Here is a 20,130-nt window from a genome sequence, read left to right on the forward strand (position 1 = left end):
ACTGATAAAGGTTACTAAAAATGAAATGGTGTCATGAGCAACGTGATCAATTTTATTATTATTTTTTTCCAAGGACATATTTAGGCATGAGTCCAAGCGATTTGTTCTTCAGGGCCTCTCCCAGAGTGCTTCTGGGACCCGTGTTATCTCGAGAGTCGTGAGCTGAAGCCACGCGTGAATTCAGGAGCTCCGGGTCAGCGCTGGGATGAGAGGGAATGGTTGAGCTGCTAGATAACTGACAGCAGTCTCGGGGTTTACGCTTTGCATGTCGCCCCCAGTAGTTCAGATGAGTGGGAAACTGGATACTCTATCTCTCGGCTTCGACTGTGGTCAGAGTGCCACCTATCACAGGAACTAGAGAGGGAAGACCCACGGGACTCTTCAAGGAAGGTCACCTGAATCAGTCTCGGCTCTTTTCCTTTTAACTAGTTTCTCCCCAATACAGCTTTTCCTTCGTTTCCTCTTTTTGCAGTAGGAAAACGTTGGAGTTGGGTAGTTAGTTAGAGTTCCTAAGCCTCTTTCGTCTTTGTTTTTTACTTGTTTCAGACAGATACTCTGTGCTGGGCTGTCTGACTCCCTCGCTAGACTGAATACTTCTTAAGTCACGATACTGCGTTTCCATCCTGTACCATCAGCTTGCAGCGGGGACCGCTAGATGACAAGGCACTAAATAAATGTTTACATATTCAGACCTTAGTTTGGGGATTATAAACCCATACCTGAAACAAGCAGAGCATTCTTTTGTGTGATACGTTACATAGGATAAACTGTAATAGATAACAGAGAGGATGGGTAAAAGATGTGGAGATAAAGGCGCACCAACCGGTCATCGGAGCTTCCGAACCTGGCACACAACAGAGGAGACGTAGCAAGAGGGTTTAACGTGAGCGATGCTCCCGGTCCTCTCTCTCACTCCTGCCACCACCCTGGCTCCTTACAAGGTCAAAGTTATTTGGCAGTAACCCACTGCCTGGCACAGGGTACATGCTTGATAAATATTTGTGTGGATGAAGAATGTAGTGAATGCATGCATGACGAAATAAATGACGACAACTCATCGACTGGCTTTTCATCCTCATTTCTTGCATGGCTTCCATTTCAAACCTAGTTTACTGAAACACTGTAACAGTTAAGATTAATTGCAGAAAACAAAAAAGCACTATGTATGTTAAGTGGAAAAGGATCTAATGCAGGGGGTTGGGTGCTTAAAAACTGCAGGAGTGGCTGGAGCAGTAGGATTCTGGAGGCCAGAAGCTGCAAGCCTCTGGCACTGTGATTGTACCTTGACAGCCATCCATCCTCCACGGGGTGGAGACCAGGAGGCACAGCCGAAGCAGCGGGACAGAGATCTCCATCACCCTTCCACATGTCATGGGAGGGTAGAGAGTAATAGGACCTAATTCTCATTGTGGCTGACTCAGTGCTGTGAATGCATTCAAATAGTCAATAAAAGTTGGTTAAAATGAATTTAATATAATTCTTCTGTTATTCCACAAATTCCGAGTTTGTCTTACTTGAGTGTTTTTTATAAATTCTCTTCTTTATTTCTAAGTTGATGAACTTATATGTTTAGACATAAAATAACGACCAGGAACACATTACCAGTAAGCTAACATTCAGGTCTTCTGATTGGGGACCACATGAAGAAATTGTTGGGGATCATTGTCTTTATTTTAGGGATATTTGAACAGAGAGCTCTGGATTGAGTTTTGAACTTTGCATGGTAATTACAGCTGAGATCAGATTTAACTGGGATAAATTAAATAATAACCTTTGACCAGGAACTAGCAGCAGGAACCGCTCACTTATGTTACATATTTGGGGTGCAGAATTGTTTCAACCAATGGGTCTTTGACTTAGAGAACCACAGGCCACAATCAATCTCAATTTCAGTCTCCTTCTCTCTCATTTATTTTCCTTCTTTTTACCCTCTGCCCCCATTTATCCACCATGGAGGGTTTTGCTGCAGTCCATACAGAAATATACCTTTCAGTGCCGATAACTGACATTTTCCAGCTGGCAAAACAACTCACCAGTGCAGTCTCCAAACCACATTGCCTTTCTTTAGAAACAAAAGCTCCTTTCCCAATGAATTACCAAGAATTGGCTCCTTAGTATTTGAAGTATTAAGTGTATCCCATTTGGTAATTAATTATGTATTCCATGTATGTTTAGCAGTGCCACTGTTAATTAATATTCCTCCCAGCACTTTACGGATTTCACAAAATAAAATCTGCAAGAAGAGTCCCCTCGTGTAAAGCATTGGAAAAGCCTTTATGTTTTTACTTAATTAGTGTGACAGTAAAAATTGCTCACTTGAGGGAAATGCGAGTCTTGAGATCAAGGTTATTACAATGGCGTGATTATTACATTTTCTTTCTAACGAAGCCCAGTCTATTCAAGGTTGATACAATGAAAATCTTAGTAGAGACGAAACCCATGGGGCTTAAATCATTGAGGATCAAATATAACTGAGAAACTGAGGAAATGGGTTAAAACATGGGTTAAAACATATTCTAACCCGTGCGTTTAAAAGTGTATAAATGAGCCAGTGCTTCCACACACCTTCAGAAATGTAATGTTTCGCCAGTATCAGCCAAGTGACAGCTGCAGGCAAGCAGCCCGGGGACGTCATTGATGACCGGCTACAGCTACCGATGGAAAGAAAAGAATGAACAACTCTGAAATCCCTCTCCCCTCGCATCTTTATTTTACTTTTGAATGTCTTCTAGTACGAAAATCGAAGCTCTTTTTCTTCCTGTCTTCTGTATGCTGAGTTGAAGTTAGAATCAAGGTATCGAATGGACTTTCAATAGCAAAGACTAAGAAGAATCTTCTGAGGAAGTTTTGGAAGTCACCGATGCCAATGCTACTTTGTTCTTAAAAGCGACAGGATTTATTTTGGTGGTTCTAATATTATAAACTACTGTATGGCTAATAAATTTAAACAGAAGAAGACCTCGACAAAGATAAATCCCTATAAAGTCAAGAAAACAATCTCGGCAGGATTCACGGGAACCAGTGAACTGGCCTTTGGTAATTACTCAGGAGGTTGGAAATAGGGACTTCTGTGGATTTGTTGCCCCTGATTTTTTTTTTTTTTTTTAGTTTATGACAGTAGAATACAACTAGAATTAAGGGCTTGGTGTGATTTTGAAAACTATGGTCAAATGTTTGTGTATTTAGCCACGAACACTATATTTTGGCTCCATTTCAGCCACATGGTACCAAATTTCTTTCTCTGATGATGGAAGGTTGAGAGGAAGATTATTTCTTATTGTTCAAGGGCTCTCCTTTCTACTAAGAGGACGTAGTTCGTCCGCACCTTCATTTCATCCCAAATACTCTCTTGTCTTACTTCTTTCTTTTCGTCTCCTTATAAGGGACAATTCTTGGGGTCAGGGCATTATTTCCTCCACATTCTATCCTCAGGGCCTGGCATATAGTAATTGCTCAAGAAATGTATTCATGATGAAGACATGTGCAAGAGCAAAAATAAATAAATCACTGCTGACCTTCCCCAGATGCCTGTCCTTTCACAGAGACCCACCTATTTCATTAAGGATCCTTGCAACCTTTAGCATATACAATGATCAGGAACTCCTAGAAGTGTTTGTGAGAAGCTGTTTGTGAGAGGATCCAAGTTCTGCCTCTTGGGGGTTGGTTCCTGCTCTTGGCCTTTCTCGTAGACCTCGTGGAAGGAGAAGACTCCTCTCTAGCATCCACTTTGGGGTTCCTGCACAGAGTAAGGTTCAACCGATGGCCACAGGACCCTGCAGCTTTCTCCTCTGGGGCAGGCTCTGACTTCTGCTCTGTGCTTCCAGGGGGCTGTCAGGTAAAATGGCTCTGAGGTCAGGGACGTCTGAGGTCCGAACCCTTCTCCTCCTCTTGACTGGGTGGGCGGGGCCATTTCCTGACTCAGACTCTGCCTTCTGTGGCTGAACAGCTATTGTTATGATATTGTAAACATTTGAATAAGGAGTAAAATCTTGGCTTTCGAATGTCTCTCCATTGTAAACTTTTAATGTCATGACAAACGGAGGATCGGAGTGTAAAGGACAAAACCCCTTTGTACTTACTTCTTTGAGTCTCCGCTCATTGAGAACATATAGTGCATAGGTGAGCGCCATCCTGACTTTCAACAGCATCTGTTAGAATTTGCCTGTTTTCGAACTACAGGTAAATGAAATCCCACAGCAAGTACCCTTTTGTGTCTGGCTCTTTTTATTTAGCATCATGTCCTTAGCAGTGACTTTTAAAATTATGCCAAGTTCCACTGCATTTGATTTAAAGAACATGTGCATTCTCTACATCATGATAGGCTTTGTTTTTTGGCAGTAAATATCTGGTGTGATAATCATATCATGATCCTTGAGTCTTCCAGCTGGGGGAAAACAACTAGTGTAATTTGGTAAACAGTTTTCCAATACATTTGATCAATGTCAAGAACAGTGTGCATTCCTCAAAACCGTGACACCTTAAATGCATAAACTGTCTTCTTTTCTCGAACTGGTATTATTTGTAGTTATTTGGAAAGCTAAAACATAATATTCAGTCTGATAGCAGTTTATGGCTGGAGTTACATGGTCGTCATTGGCTATCTTCTTAGCGTGTGTGTCTGTCTGTGTCTGTGCACGTGCACACATGTGTATTGGTGTTGGGATGGAAAGGATGTCACGTGCGTACAGATGCTCTGCAAATATGAAGTATGCTACCCTGAAAGATGCTATTTCTGTTTCAAAGAGTAAGCCTTAGAAATATTGTGTGTAAATCGCTCTTTCTGTCTTGCCATTCGCATCAGGATGCTTTAATTGGCATCTTTAGCTAGGGAATCTTTCTTAGTTGTCACTTAGACTTCCATCTCACTCCCTGTAAGACCCTGTTAAGTTTTTTACAGAGATGAAATATAAGTTTCCGCGGCATTAACAATTGTGTCCTTTAATTGCATCCCAGCCTTTTGGCTAAGATCAAGCGTAGTACCTGTTCTTATCAGCAATTATATCATTAGATTCTCTCTTTGTTTTATTTTTACAAAATCTTAAAAAAAATAATGGAAAATTAGGCTAATAGGAAATGCAAATAAGATATCATCTAAAGCTAATTATCTTTTTAAAATAAAGATGTATTGTTTTTGTATGTATGTCGACTATATTTTTGAATAGGTCCTGAATTTAAATACAATTAGGCAGCTCAAAAAAGTATATGATAGAGTCTATAAAATATTGGCTCTTCTTTTTAATGTCGTTGACCTGAATATAATTGTTTTTAAAATAAAAGACAATTTGCTCCTAAATTGATTTTTCAGAAGCCATAATCAGTTCTCTTTTGAAGGCCTCCTCATGCTCCCAGTAAATTTCAAGTTTACTTGATTTACAGTATCTCATGGATTAATGCAATTTGGCATAATGCAGATCGACTGAAATTGAAAAGAATTTTGTGGACTGATGAACCATATATCTGATTGACTGACTAAAGGACAAAGCAGCATACTTAACTAGTGAAATTTGCTTTTCCATTTATTTTACAGGTTACTTGTGTTATCAAGATATCACAAATATATATATTAAGCAATGTTTGTCCATGAGTGTCTTCTAAATATCATTTGTCTGACGTTTCCACAATAGTTAATCACATCCTACAGTTTCTAAAATGCTTCAGAACCTAAGTGCCATGATTGGTTGGCTCATCAGTTCTTTCTTAGTTTAATTTAACCTAACACACTTCAACCAAGTACATCTTAAAAGGACAAGGCATGGGATTGATGGCAAGGATGCAGAGATGAATGAGATTGCCTTTCCAACTTTAAAGACTTAACGCTTTCATGAAGATCAGAGAAATCTAGAACCAATTCATAGGATCTTCATGAACTTTCTGAAGGACCTAGGAAGTAACATCAACATTGTGTGATTAAGTTTCCCTCATTCTCATGATGACAATACTTGCTGTTTGTGTTTTGCAAGGATATATAGTGTGAGGATGAGAGAGATGTGTATGCAATAGGATTATTATGGTGTTTTTTTTTTAACCATTAAAATAATCATGATAGAATAGATGCAGTTATTATAGTTTATTTATGAAGAAAATGTGGTATATTATTTTATTTCATTTTAATAGTTAGGGAGTTTTATCTTAAGTTCTTTAAAGAAAGAGAAATTCAGAATCTAGAAACAGTATGGAAAGAGAAAAGTAGAAAAAAGAAAACATCTTTTTAAAAAAGAGGTGACTCGATTTCCTACTGGCATAAACCATCTCCTTTGAACTACAAAGGGAAATGAAGAAATATTTTTCTTGGGCCATATCCTAAGAGAGAAGTGAACTTTATCTGTGAATTATGCAGCTTTAATACACTGGAGAGATAATATATGCTTTTCTCAAGGCAACTTGAGAGTTAATGCTTTGTATTTCGTGTAACGTACGATGTTGGGTTAGAGTTTGCCTCCAAGTCCCCATCTTACCCTTTGTTCTTGAAAGGTTTGCCATCTCTGCTGTGAGTTCGGTGAATCTTTTTTTAATGGTTATAAAACAAATGTGGCGATGGCTGGGAATCGATTGCCTTAGTCTTGCTTCAGAGTCTGCATCTCCACATTTGTTATTAATCAGGAACATAATTATATTTGGAGCAAGGGAAAGAAGTCATTTACTGTGGCCGGCCAGGATGAGACAGTTCTAATTCGTATGGCTGCAAACCTACCAGTTGAGTCAAATCATTATTGCCAGCTCAATCATTTTAGGTTAACCTGGAGGCAAAACAGAGAACTTACAACACCGTTACTAGTTAGAAAGAAAATATATTTTCCCCACTTTATTGGCACGCCGAACATAAAAACGTCCCATATATATATGCCAAGAGACTATTTCATGTTGTATGCAGTGATGGCTGTGTGGGCATTTGATAAACAACAGTGATGATGATAAATAACACAAAAGGTGGCCAATAGAAGCTTTAAGCCTGACCTTGTGCCCTTTAACCCTGTGGTAGCCAGTGGCCAGAACAGGGAAACCTGACACCCCCATTGTGTGTAGATCAAGTTTGGACTTTGCTTGGAGCAACCTCAGTAATAAACACTGGGTCTATGTCAGCCAGCAGAATGTAAATATTTAAAGGGTCCGAGGGCAGTGAGCTGTTTCAAGAGCCTTCTGTTTATAATCATCATTGAAGTAAATGTTTCCTATTATACAGACAGCATGTGGCAGGGTACGGAACTTCACTGCCTGGCTAAAGTTACGGTAAGAATGTAAAAACTTGGCAGCCACTGAATGTCTTCTTCAATATTCAGCCAAGCCGGCACATCTTTATGCCACGAGGGTTGCCCCCGTGGCAGGTCCCATGTGGCGCTGGCTTTTTCGAGATAAGGCATGTGACCCAGAGTGTTGCAATCTGAAATATCTTTGACTGCTTGCTTGGGTTTATAGGCAGTGATTATACTTGGAATAAACACGTTGGCTCTGAACAACCAATTGCTTTCCTGGGTCAGTTTTAGTTTCCTTGGATCCAGAGCTCTTTTCACGGCAGAATCACTTCTGATCGTCGCCAAGGGATGATAAAACACCCACATACTTTGAGTGCTTAACCAAAGAGATGGTTCTGAATCAAGTATGTGTGTGCCGATATCATGCTTTTCTCTTATATTTTAAATAACAAACATTTTGCCCTTCATTTTAATTTTGATTGCCCCAAGTTCTCTGCCTTCATGCTACTGCTTATGCCAACACGGATTCAGCTTTTGGGCAGACTCTGAGACTACTCTTTCCATTATCTAATTCAACATCCTATTTGCTGGTAACTTTGAAGCTCGTTTTTCTTTACCTGGCACGGGCAGTGATGACATGCAACATAGCGAAGTAGGCGTCTATGACCTTGTACTCCTGACGTGAGTGTGGCGCTTGCTCCATAGTTAGGTATAAAGTAGCTACTCAAATGCACATTGGATGAATGAATGAGTGATGAAATGGATGGGGCCCATGTTCGCAGAAAATAAGGTGTTAAATTAGATCATGGAAAGGAATGGATTCTCTGAGCGGCGGGGCAAGGATTGTGCCTATGGGGCCACATTCGCTTCTGTGCGCCTTTCCCACATTTGCCACCCTCAATGTCCCGTCCTTCTTTTACTTCCTGTTTTTTTTTTTTTTGTACCGTTCATATGCTTTATGAAGTTGCATTAGGCTGATGTGTTTGTTCCATCCGAAGACCTTCATGACATCAATTAATATATACTGATCTGATAATAATTTTTGGAGGGTCACCTTCAAAACAGCAGCGGTACTGGCATACTTTTACACTTCAGATCTCTCTGACTTTTCTCACTGATCCGTGACCTTAATGACCCTGGCAAAATCCCTTTTGCCCTGCAATGTGACATAATGACATGAATAGCACCGGGGAGGGAAGTCAGGGGCTCTGTCTTCGAGTTAGGCAGTCAATACCAGGTTAGATGTGCATAGAGGGTTTTTTCTTTTTCACTCACTGGCAGTGGTGTGCGTTGTGGCTTCCTTTCCGACCTTACAGTCCACATTTCAGCGTCATCTTCTTTGCTTCCAGTGTGTGAGGGAGGCTCTGAATTACTTACAAACACGAGCGGTTGCTCAGCGTGCCATGGCGACATTTCGGAAACTCCTGGTCTCACCTCTGTGGCAGCTCTAGACTTGGGAATGTAATTTCGAGATGTCTTAAAGAATACGGAAGTTTCACGCACATTTTACATTAGGTTAAGCTGATGATTTCGTGCTTTCCTCATTTGTCTTACGTATGGCTGAGGTTAAACAGTTTCTCTGGAAAGCCGAGTGTGCTTTGATCTCTCTGATCGCTCCTGGCGTGGAGAATTCTGTGATGTTTTTCCTGAGCTCTCGTGCAAACTCTTCCGCTTTCAGGTGCCTTGCGCAGCCGACGCCACGTGCACTGCCTCCCGCAACCCCCCGCCCCGCCCACCTTCAGCTTGTTCCGCGTTTGACTTTATGTTGCATGCCTTCCCTTGATGAAATAAACACCTTTAATAGCAAGGTAGAAAGGCTCATGCTGTTCTTCCGGACTCGAGAGCTTAGGGGACCTCGTATAGTGGCTTCTCCTTGCTCCAGTGGGTTCATCGCGTCACTGCGAAATGGCTCTTCCTAAAATACCATTTGCGTCAGCATGCCTTCTCTCCTGGGCTCTTCAGACTGCCCAGTCAGCTCCAAGCCTCCTGGCCAAATTTATTTCTCTCTGTTTCCCAGACTATATAGCTTCTGCTATATAGTCAGGTTATATCTCAGAAGTTTCTCTCGTGTACTGCTCCTGAATCTCTTATGTACCATAGCACTGTACATCTTATGCTGCGTTATTATTATGCCTTTGCATGTTTGTTCTCTCCTGCACGACCTAAAGCGTCTTAAGGATGGTCACCACATCTTACCTTTCTTTATCGCTTTGGAGTTTGTATAGGGCTTCCATGTGGTAAGTCCTCAAAAAACATTGGGTAAATTTGAATATACCTATGAACGGTTTTTAAAAAAAATAAATGTTGATTAAGTTCCTATTGTGTTCCTGCACTGTACTAATGGCTGAAAGATGCAAGGTGACTGGAATGTGACTTTTGGCCTTGAGCAGACCCTGGGTGCCCGATGACACGGATTAGATAATTCCATGATGAGATCTCTAATCAAGGTGTGTGTGTTACGAGCACGGAGGTCAAAGCTCCTGATTCCACCTGGTGTGTTAGGGGTTAAGAGGAGAGGGCATTCGCAGGGTGAGTCGTGAAGGTAAGATGGAGGGTGGGAAAGCCATTCCAGGATGAGAACACAGACGTGTGCAAGCGTAGGGGTGTGTAAGGGCATGGTGTGATCAAGGTAATGTGCCTAATTTGTTAGGGCCTGGGAGCCAGGGGTGAAAATAAGGCCGGAAGAATAGACAGAAGCTGGATTATAAAATGATTCAAATGCCTTGAGCTTTGTCTAGTAGACAATGAGCAGCCAAGAAAGGGTTTTCAAGAAGTAAAATGATGAGATTAGAATTCTTTTCTTTCCTTTTTTCTTTTCTTTTCTTTCCTTTCTTGTTCTGTTCTATTCTATTCTATTCTATTCTATTCTATTCTATTCTATTCTGTTCTGTTCTGTTCTGTTCTGTCTGCACCTTGTCTCTGTCTGCTGCCTTCTGTTCTGTTCTGTTCTATTCTATTCTATTCTATTCTATTCTTTCACATGAGCCATGGGAAGAAAAGAATTTACCTGAGTCTACTACTGGCCAGGCAGCCTTCTGGAGGCACCTGTGCTCCACAGTGTCCCTGCACTGTGGCCCACGAGGGGTGGACCGGAGGAGGTGGAGATAGGAGAGGGCAGGGCCTGTGTCCTGGCTGGTTCTGCCTTGCCCGTCTCTGTTGCCCACTGTGTAGCTGCCTGTAGCTTGGTTCTCTTGTTCACTCTGGCAAGTAGACTCCTCAGCAAGGCCCCTGCCTGGACCAGCCCCACAGATGCTGTGCTGACTGCTCCTTATCTACTTCCTTCTTCTCTGCCTTCTGTGGCTTCAGCTTCGCTGCCTGGCTCCAGAGCACCCAAGTCTGTTTCTGCTTAAAGATCCTCTTCTTTTCCCCATTCACTACATGTGAAGAGCGATAAATACTTGATAGATTCAATTCAGTCATTGAATCCGTGGCTCTGTTCTTTCAACGTCTGCATTTGATAGTTGAAAGAACACAGAGAAAGATTTGTCTTGTCTGATTTCCTTCCATGCTGCTATTTATTTCCTCAAATGAAATATCTGGAGATGCTAAAAGTCCTGTTCTTGAACTTCAGGGAAGGGCAAGACACATCTAGTTCTCAGCCTTCCCTCATGTGCCTTGAGTGTTGGAGGCGCTCCATCAGTACCTGTGCCTGAATGGAGAACTTGGGGAACAAATTATAAAAACCAAAATGGAGCTAGAGAAGATAAAACGATGCGTAGTCATGTGACAGAAGGAAGGGGCCCAAAGGGAGTGCTTTTATGAAGTCCTTTTAGAGCTTTCTCATCTTTCGCTCCTCAGAGGACATTTTTTTTTGACAAGTTGAAAAACTATTTAATAGAGATGTTTATTTTTATAAAAAAAAAACAAACAGAAACCACCCTTTAATCATTGACAAGTTCCAGTAAATAGGGAAAAATAGAGACAATGAATAAATATTTTGATAAAACAAACCTTATAACTGTCATGGCGAGTGAGGCATGTTCCAGAGAAGCGTTTCTGGATCTCAGATCGAATTCTAGAGCTGATCCAGCTGCCCCCACAGTCACACGCATCCTCCGCTTCGATTCATAAATTTGTTTTGGTTCTTGATTTACAATAACTTGAAAAAAGAAAAAAATCAGAAGCTGGTTTTTTAAACGAACTCCTTTTTGGCATTTTTCCATTTATTTTCTCCTTTCGTATTTCAACCCGGGGTTCCCACAGGTATTTGATATTGCAAACCATTTCACCGTGGAAACGGCATTGCTTGTTTTGTTTAATCGATGTTATAAAAGCATTTTTATTTGAACTACACTTACCTCAGCGTTTTTGCCAATTTTCCTCATTCTTCTCTGCGAAGAGATTTTTATTTTCTTTGCAAGGAAGTTAGGGAGCAAGAGTAAGAATTCATTATGACGTGATATCAGTGTACATTTCATTAGGCAACCAGCCAATATGATGAATTTTCAAGTTTTATCTCTCTGGAAGAACTTAAATTTAATATTACCACATTTCATATTATGTCACGTGAATAGGGCTGTTCAGTTAGATCTATGTCTGTTTGCCTTTGAAAATCACATCATTGTGTTTATATTGGCCTTTGATTATGTACCACTATCTATGTTGCCTTCATGTTACATCTCCTGCCTCAAACTCAGATCTTCAAGGGCGAGATCTGAGGCTCTCTGGGTACCTGGTTGCATTCAGCATGGTATTCTGAGTCAAGTGGGTATTCAGGAATACATAAATGTATTTTCCTAGAGTTGCATATGTATAACATTACATCAGAAGAAGAAAAACTAGCTTACAACAGAAGAGAAACTAGCTTAAAGAAGAAAAGAGTTAACAATATATTTTGGACATACAAAGTCGGAGGTGATGGCAGATAAATCAGGGCAAGTAAATTTCAAATAAGTCATTTGGATCCAGGGCTAGAGTTTAAGAGAAAGATATGTATGTTTTGGAAATACACATTTGTGACTTGGCAATATGAAAGTCTTGGAAGTCATAAGAGGGTGAATTCCTTGAAAAGGAAGTTTTAGATGACAAAGAAAAATGAGAAAGAGGATGGATGAAAAGGAGGATTCAGCCCCAGAGACCACCACATGGAAGGACAAGCAGGAATCAAGGGCAAACGACAGAGAATTGCTCTAAGAGGTGGGAAGTGACGGGAGGATGGTGGCATCTGTAAACACAAGAAAAATCTCACAAAGGGCAGCAAAGGGATCCAAGAGAGTGAATGAGAAAAAAAAAATGGCTTGGGATTTGACAGTGGGAAAGTTTTGAGTGTCAAGGAGAAGATTTAAAGGATCTTCAGAAGTAGTAGCTATTGATAGAAACTGCATATCTTAAACATTATTAATGGAACAGACTGGAGCATTTGCTGAAGCTTCTCGTGCTGTTTTTATAAACAGGTTTTATCATCGTATTTGCTGTTTTATCGGCGTATTTGCCCTGTAAGATCTAAACGTGAATTGTAGTTTGTCAGTCCGCGGCCATTGATTTATGCTTTGATGATTTCTAACGACGATACATTTCATTTGGATGATGCAGGGAACGTGAGCTCTGTTATGATGGTGCAGAAATGACACTGTTTATATGTACTTGCACGTTCTGATTCCCCTAGGTCACAAAATAAGAAAATAAAGTTCATTTTGATATAGACTTATCTTCTTTCAGCTTTATTTCAAATAGCCAAAGTCTTTAAGAATGCAAAAGTTCTGGCTTCCTTCAAAATTGCTTTAAATGATAAAAAATTATTCACCAGCTTGGGGCAATTAATGTTAACTTTAGTTTTGCTTAAATCCAGCAGAGGTTTGTTTGTTTCTGCCACAGCGTTTGTTAATTTCATTAAAAAGTGGGGCTCTGGTTCTCTTGTATCCACGATGTCTAGACTTCCTGCTGAATATTTACAAGTTAGAACAGGCAAGTCCTCTGTCTACCTTAAGGGATGGTGTTAGCTCAGTTAGACACAGGAGAGTTTTGATCTTGTGAGGAGACATGCTAACTCTAAACTCCAGCAAACAGAGCAGGGCAGTGCCTGAAACCACAATCTAATCCTCCCATTTTTGGGTAAAGCTTAGTTTTCTCAAAAAATTGTCTTTTAAGCCATCTTTAGTTATTTGGTCAAACGCCAAAGATGGCGTTAAGATGGTAGCAATTACCCAATTTGTGAAGATAACCCCATTTCAGGCCCTGCAATTTAATTTAAGCACCTTGTTGAGTGGCGCTGTCCGTCTGACAACACGTGGATGATGGAGAGAGCTTTTACGCTTGGATTCTAATTTTGAAAGTAGTCCAATACGTTCTAGAAGCCCCTTATTTTCCAAGAACCACGTTTTGCACCGTTATCATCTTTCCGACCTAATTCAACTCCAGTCCCCGGGCCCACGGGTGTGTGCTAACCCCGCATTAAGTTTGGCGAGTACGTTAGCTTGACAACAGCAGAAGCACAACTGCCAAATCCATACAAATACACGTTTTTAATGTGCCAACTTTAAAAGAAAGCCACAGCCAACACATCAGCGAACCTCCAAGTCTATGACTAGATTCGAGCCAAATTTATGGTTTTATACAAAGTTAGTAGACATCTGGATAGTAAAATGACAAGAGTGGAATCTGTAAGACTTTTAAAACTTCCATTTCCACTCTCGGCCTCTTATTGTTTATGGACTTTTAAGAGTATAAAAAAGTGTCCAGTTCATAATGAAGCAGAGTTGCGTTATTTGGTTCCTTGACATTGCTAGTGCTATGTTGATGTCCTCGTTCCTACTATGCTTTTGAAAATGCAAATTCTGACAAGAGAAGAATGTAATCATTATTTGTGTAGATTTGTATACGATCCCATGGGTGTTCAAAACTATGGAGAATGATCCCGACTATTTGAGAATATCGAATGAAAAATGTCATTATAGCTGTGACAGATATTAAATTACTTTCATAAAGAGGGCGTGAAAATGTTTCCATTCACTGAGAAATGGTGTTTAGAAACATAACAGGCTTCTTATAATTGGCCATTTATTCTTCACCCTAACAGCTTTTGCCCCGTCAATTTCAATCGTTTCAAAAATCTGGCTATGGTTCTCAACTGGGAGATGATGAAGCATTTTCTCTTGCTGTGGCTCTTCTTTTTGAACTCTATATCAAAGTCAGAGTTATAATTTCCTCCTGATGGGTTTAATCACCTAAAATACAACTTAAAATGTCTATGAATCCATGTATGGCAGAAAAATGTTTATAAAACAAAACATCACTGCTCATATATATGTAGTTAAGGAATGGCCAGCTGCATTCCACCTGTTCTCAGCTTTCCCGGTCTGTAAAATGGGACAGTAATAGCGTTTACCTCCTGGGGTTGTTATTAAATGACACAATGCATATAGAGTCCTTAACCAGGGGCCTGGTGCTTAGCAAATGCTCAGAAAATAGGCAGCAATAACCACAACAAAAGCAAAAGCAACAACCACCGCAATAAAATCTCAACAAGGAGAAGCCCCCTCATTTGAAGTGTGGTATAGTCACTTAAATGTGCTGTTGCTCCAAGGATTCTGCGGTGAGAGAAGGGACTGTTGCAGGCGGGACGGTGGCTTCTCTTCCAGTTAGCTTGGTGACAGTCCGCCTGGAAGCCTGTGGATGAAGTTCTTCAACTCAGAAGTGCCTCTTGCTCCGCGTTCCTTATTTTTAAATTGCAGTGAAGATATACATTTAAAGAACGTTGTTTTCTACTCTTCTTTACTTTTTAGTAATAGTTACTTGTTTTCAAAAAAAAATGAACCCAAGAAATTTAAATGTCGATATGCACGTTTATTTCCCTTTGTGGAACAGATGCGTGGAAAGGCAGGGGTAGATTTGAAAATCACAACATGTGAAACATGCCGGAAGCGCAGGCTGCTTTTCCCTGAGCCTTACGTGGATTATTTCAGAGGGTTTGTACGGGAAGCATCTGACTCTGTTTTTTTTGAGTTCGACTGCTGGCGGCCTTTAAGTCTTCCTCCCACATCTGGGTTAAGGCGGTAGGAAAGCCTGGCACGCCTTCGTCCAGAAACCACTCTCAGAATCCACACTCCCGTCACAATCTGGAACCACTTTAGAAACCTCAGACCACTCAGTCTCCTCTCCTTGTCTCTCAAGCCACTGCCGGACCTTCTTCTGAAGGCTTCCTGCTCTCCCCAGACGGCCTGTTCATACCCTCCTGGTGTGTGTGGGCTATCATTGGTTTTGACATTCAAACCCAATTTTGAACGAGGTCCATCTTCTCCCTGCTCGTGGCCACAATGCGAGATGTAAGATTTATTATCAAAGCTTCATGTCTGCATTTTGCATCATTTGTGGGTTTTAAACAGGGGCAGGAAGAAATAATAGTAATGACAATATAAACTTTCTGCTAAGTATCATATGAATCCTCTCCACGGACTAATTATCTTATTTAATCCCCATGACAACCATATAATTTCATCATCCCATTGTCAATGACAAAACTGAGACTCACAGGATTAATAACAATGTCAGCGTCACCAACTAGTCAACGGCCAAGGCAGGTTTTGAACCCAAACCATGTGGGTTCAGTACATCTACGCCATGTTGCCTCCCCTTTTGTATAAACCGAGTATGCAATCTTCATAATATGCTTTTTTGGGGAAGTCATGCTCGTGTTTCCTTTTTTTTCAGCCTTTATTTAGAAAAGATTATAGCATATATCTGAAGCTCCCTACATATTGTGGTCTCAAACCAATCCTTATGCACCAAGGGCAAGGCCTGCTTCTCTGGATTGTCTTCTTCCAAGTAGACAGTGATCCTATGCCTAGCAGGTGGCCAATAAATGTTTTTTAAAGTGAAACAATATGCAGAACTTTAGGTAGAAGTGCTTTCTGCCTTCTGTTTGTTTTTCCTCTTGACTTCTCTTAAGAATTCGTCTTGTTTTGACAGAACAAATTATTGATTCGTGCTCACGAGTGAGACGCTGGTCCCAGAGGAATCAGTTTGAATAATAGAGCCGATATTTTAAAAATTGCTTACTGAAAGGACTATATCATTTGCCTCATAAAGCAGAAACGCTTTTTGGTGTTTGGCACTTCCACGGTAGCTTGTGTTAACAGGTCACTGGAATTACACCTATTTGTCTGCATGTCTGATTTCCCATCCGGGTGGTGAGCCTGAGAATACAAGGCCAACATCTCACTGAATCCACCATCACCCACTGCGCTCACAGACCTTCACACATGGTCGCCTCTCAGTAAAGGTTGGTTAAGTTGTTAAAGCACTTATCCAACTATGTCTAAAATGCTTACGTTGTACCTGGAAAAAATAGCTACCAGGAATCCCCAGTTCCATTTACTTTGTGCTTATCAACTCTGGTCTGTACAACAAGGTGGGACTGTTTTTTTTTTTGTTTTTTTGCTTGGGGTCTCACAGGTAGTGAGTCCCCAGGCATCGGTGTCACAGCAGCCATACCCTCTACTGTGCCTGCCGCCACTCTGCCTTACTAGCTAAAGTTGAAGTCTTGGAACCGTACACTCACTAGCCTTTGAGAGAAAGATTTAAAAAATATATTCAGCTACATTTATTATAAACTTATCTGAAAATACTTTGTTTTTAAAAAGATGGAATATGGGAGAAGATTAGGTCATTTCCCTCTACCCGACCTACTTCCCCCTCTCATCTAAACCACTCTCATTAAAGAAAGGAAAGAAATTTCGATTATGGTTATTTAGGGAATAACATTTAAAAACCATTTTAAAACCGGAAGTGGGATGATTAGTACGAGAAAGACATCCCTCCCGGATGAGAGAAAGGGCAGAAGACAGGGGGCTTCTGGGCAGAACTTCTAGGCATTCAGAGAGGGAGGTGCTGGTAGGTACGGGCTGGCCATGCCGTGGAAGTCGCTTAGACTTTGGAGCCAGATGGTCAGTCCTGGGTTGGAACGTCAGCCTTTATTTTCCTGAAAGCAGCAGACTCGCCTGTGGGCAAGTCACTTGACATCTGTGAGTCTCTTTCTCTTCATCTACAACATGGAGACATGGACTCTCACTGGCAGGGTTGTCGTGAGGAGGAAAACGGATAATACCTATGTAGCCCCTGATTTTCATGGAAGGGGCCCTCTGCCTACAATCCTCCCACTAGGGTAGGTCTGTGTGTCCGTGAAACATAACTACTCTCACCCCTTCGATGCCAGATGTCATGGGAACTGGCCCACATTCAGACCGAAGGCACATTTGACCTCTACAAAGTCAGAAAGCTCTGCTACTGTTTCCCCAGAAATGAAAGAGAAACACACTCATTTGAGCTAAATTCCTATAACTGACAAAATAACTCAGTAGAAGGGAAAGCTGACCCTGCCTTAATTACTTGTTGCTTTTTATAAAGGATGTTTGTCTTCCGGAGGAAACTATATTGAATCAAAGACAAGTTGCTGTATTACAGCTGGACAATGTAATTTTGTAAAAAAAAAAGAAAAAAAATATTTTTTTCTGTGTGCTGTGCTGATGAATAAAAGTAGAAGGTGGAGACAAACCTCATGCACCCAGCATTGAAAACCAGACCGAGAGTCATCTTTTGCCTGACACATTGTAACTCCCTCAGTCACATTCACATCCTCCTGGAAATTCTTTCTAGCACTTGTCCCTTTCTCAACGCCAGCACACCAGGGACATGGCAGTCACTGTGGTGGACAGCTTTACCACTGACAAAGGGCCAGACCCAGATATCCAAATGCTCCCAGTACAATGTGGGAGTAAGACTTCTAGACAGGACAGTCCACAGAGCGGCCTAAGTGTCGTGGGACTGTTTAGCCTGGGAAGTTACATGCGCACAGAGAATTGAAGGCTTTGGAACTGACCTTCGCTTCAAAAGGATGAGTAGAGAGAGCCCATTGCACAAAGTGAGGTCGGCCATTCCAGCAGATGGAACAGCCCGATCAAAGGCCCAGAAGATGGGACATAGTACAGTGCGTGCAGGGATGTGGGCGCAGCGTGGGAGCGCATGACAGAGCTTCCAGTGTGAGGTCACAGCTGGGAGAGGAAATGGATGTAGGTTATGGATGGGTTAAGGAAAGTCTCGTTGGCCATGCCATTCTCCCATGGGTGGGGAGGCATTTTAGATCTCTCCCACCGCTGACTTCATGGAAGGTTGGCTAGAGAAGGGAGGTGGTTGGAAGGAGGCAGGGAGACAAGTGTCCAGCTAGTAAACCCTTACTGTCCTCCACATGAAGGACAGTGAGGGCCTGCAGTAGGGCAGAGGGGCCGAGAGGGTGGTGCATGCTGCAGTGATGGACGCTCGGCTGCCTCAACGTCACACCTGAAGAATAACCGAGTACAAAGCTGGTATGCTTCTCTCCCCTCTACCTGGCACATCGCGTTAAACCCCTTGCGTCATTTTTGCAATAATTTTGAACTGAAACCAGGAGTTATTATTTTTTTAAATTAATTAATTATTTTTTTTATGGTGACATTGGTTAACAAAATGCGGTAAGTTTCAACTCTAAAAATCAGGAGTTATTTAAAGGTAATTATACTATATATTAAATTCTGGTTACGATCAGTTCCGATGGAGTTAGAAAACAACCTGTAGAGAGGTTTGTGGGTGTTAGTGGGCCTAATATGGGGGTTCAGGCAAACCACACTTGCTATTAAGACTACTATTAAGACTTCCCACAGGGTGGCCGCGGTGAAACTTCAGCCATTTGTTGGGTTCATGGAAAAGTGGCAATTGTTTAATACTCAGATAGGCGTCTTCAGTATGCATGTAACATATCCCCCAGGTAGAAACTTGCTCTTTTCCAAATGTCTGCCTCCGAAGGGCCAGAGGATCAGGAGTGGGACACCCTGAGTATGTTCAAATCCAGCCCAGGTGTCATCACACTGTTAAAAGGACTCAGCATAAGGAAGCAGTAATGGTGCCTCTGAATTCAGCTCGGATACCAAGGCCAGTGTTTCAGAGCATTCTTCTACATATAAAAACAAGAATGGTTTTCAAGGAGTGAGTGTTCTAAGTCTAGTTGGCTAGCTCCTATGTAGCCTTCAAATTTTAGCTCAGGGGTTACCCCTCCGAGAGGCTTCCTTTGACCTCTCCACTCCCACTGAAAAGCTTCTCCTCTGTCACATGACACTTGGCAAATGGAATTGGGATTCCCAAGACGTCTCTAAACCAGGGACTATTTAAGTTTTGTGCTTTCACCACTTAGTGCCTGGCGCAGGTTAGACATTCGATGAATGAATGAATAGATAGAATCTTGGATTCTATCATGTGCCAGCTCCTATTGTGCTTATTTTGATAATTTAGTTCTAGTTATGTGTTTTTGTTTTTTTGTTTTTTTCCTTTGTGAATCATGTAGATTTCTTTGGGTTACATGAAAAAATGCAAACTATGCTGCTTCTGTACTCATGAACTATTTTAGTTGGGGCTTATACGTACATTAATAGCTTACTGTTAGGCATACAAATTAGTTGCGAGTACGTGTGGCCACAAGAGCAGAATCCTTGGAAATATTTTTGAAGAGATTATAAGGTGGCCGAAAAGGAGCCGCTACAGAGTGCTCACCTGAGCATCCAGGTTCATGCCTTATTCAAGTCTCTGATTTTTCTAACTTTTGCTGTTTTTTTAATTTTTTTAAATCACAAAAGACCCATTTGCAGCTTTAGTTTAAAAAGAAATATAATGAAAAGAATCTTTTCTCGAGAGGAAATTATGACCTCATTAACCTTGGAAAAGTCTCCTTATGGTTTTTATTCGTTTAGTTTAAAAATTGCTATGCATGTGTGTGTCTGTGTGTGTGTTGCATGTGTGTGTGTTTGTGTTTTACTTGGACAGGGCGTGTAAAGTGAGGAAAGATTTAAGAAATTATAGCACATATGGAGTTAATATTCCTCATGACAGCAGATACCACCAGCACACAACAAAGCCAACCATTTCTACTTCTTATGGAATCTTTGTGCAAATTGGTTACAAAAGTAAGAGAAATAGTCAC

General features: G+C 41.2%; 1 protein-coding gene and 1 pseudogene across 2 annotated transcripts in view; both read left to right on the forward strand.

The window, feature by feature from the left end:
* The window catches only part of PID1 (phosphotyrosine interaction domain containing 1), a 204,877-nt gene that overhangs the window by 151,159 nt on the left and 33,588 nt on the right, over window positions 1-20,130 (forward strand). The window lies entirely within an intron of this gene.
* On the forward strand, window positions 4,942-5,041 carry LOC120597499 (uncharacterized; annotated as a pseudogene).

Source organism: Pteropus medius, unplaced genomic scaffold (genome assembly GCF_902729225.1).
Source record: "Pteropus medius unplaced genomic scaffold, Ma_sr-lr_union100, whole genome shotgun sequence".
Lineage (NCBI taxonomy): Eukaryota > Metazoa > Chordata > Mammalia > Chiroptera > Pteropodidae > Pteropus > Pteropus medius.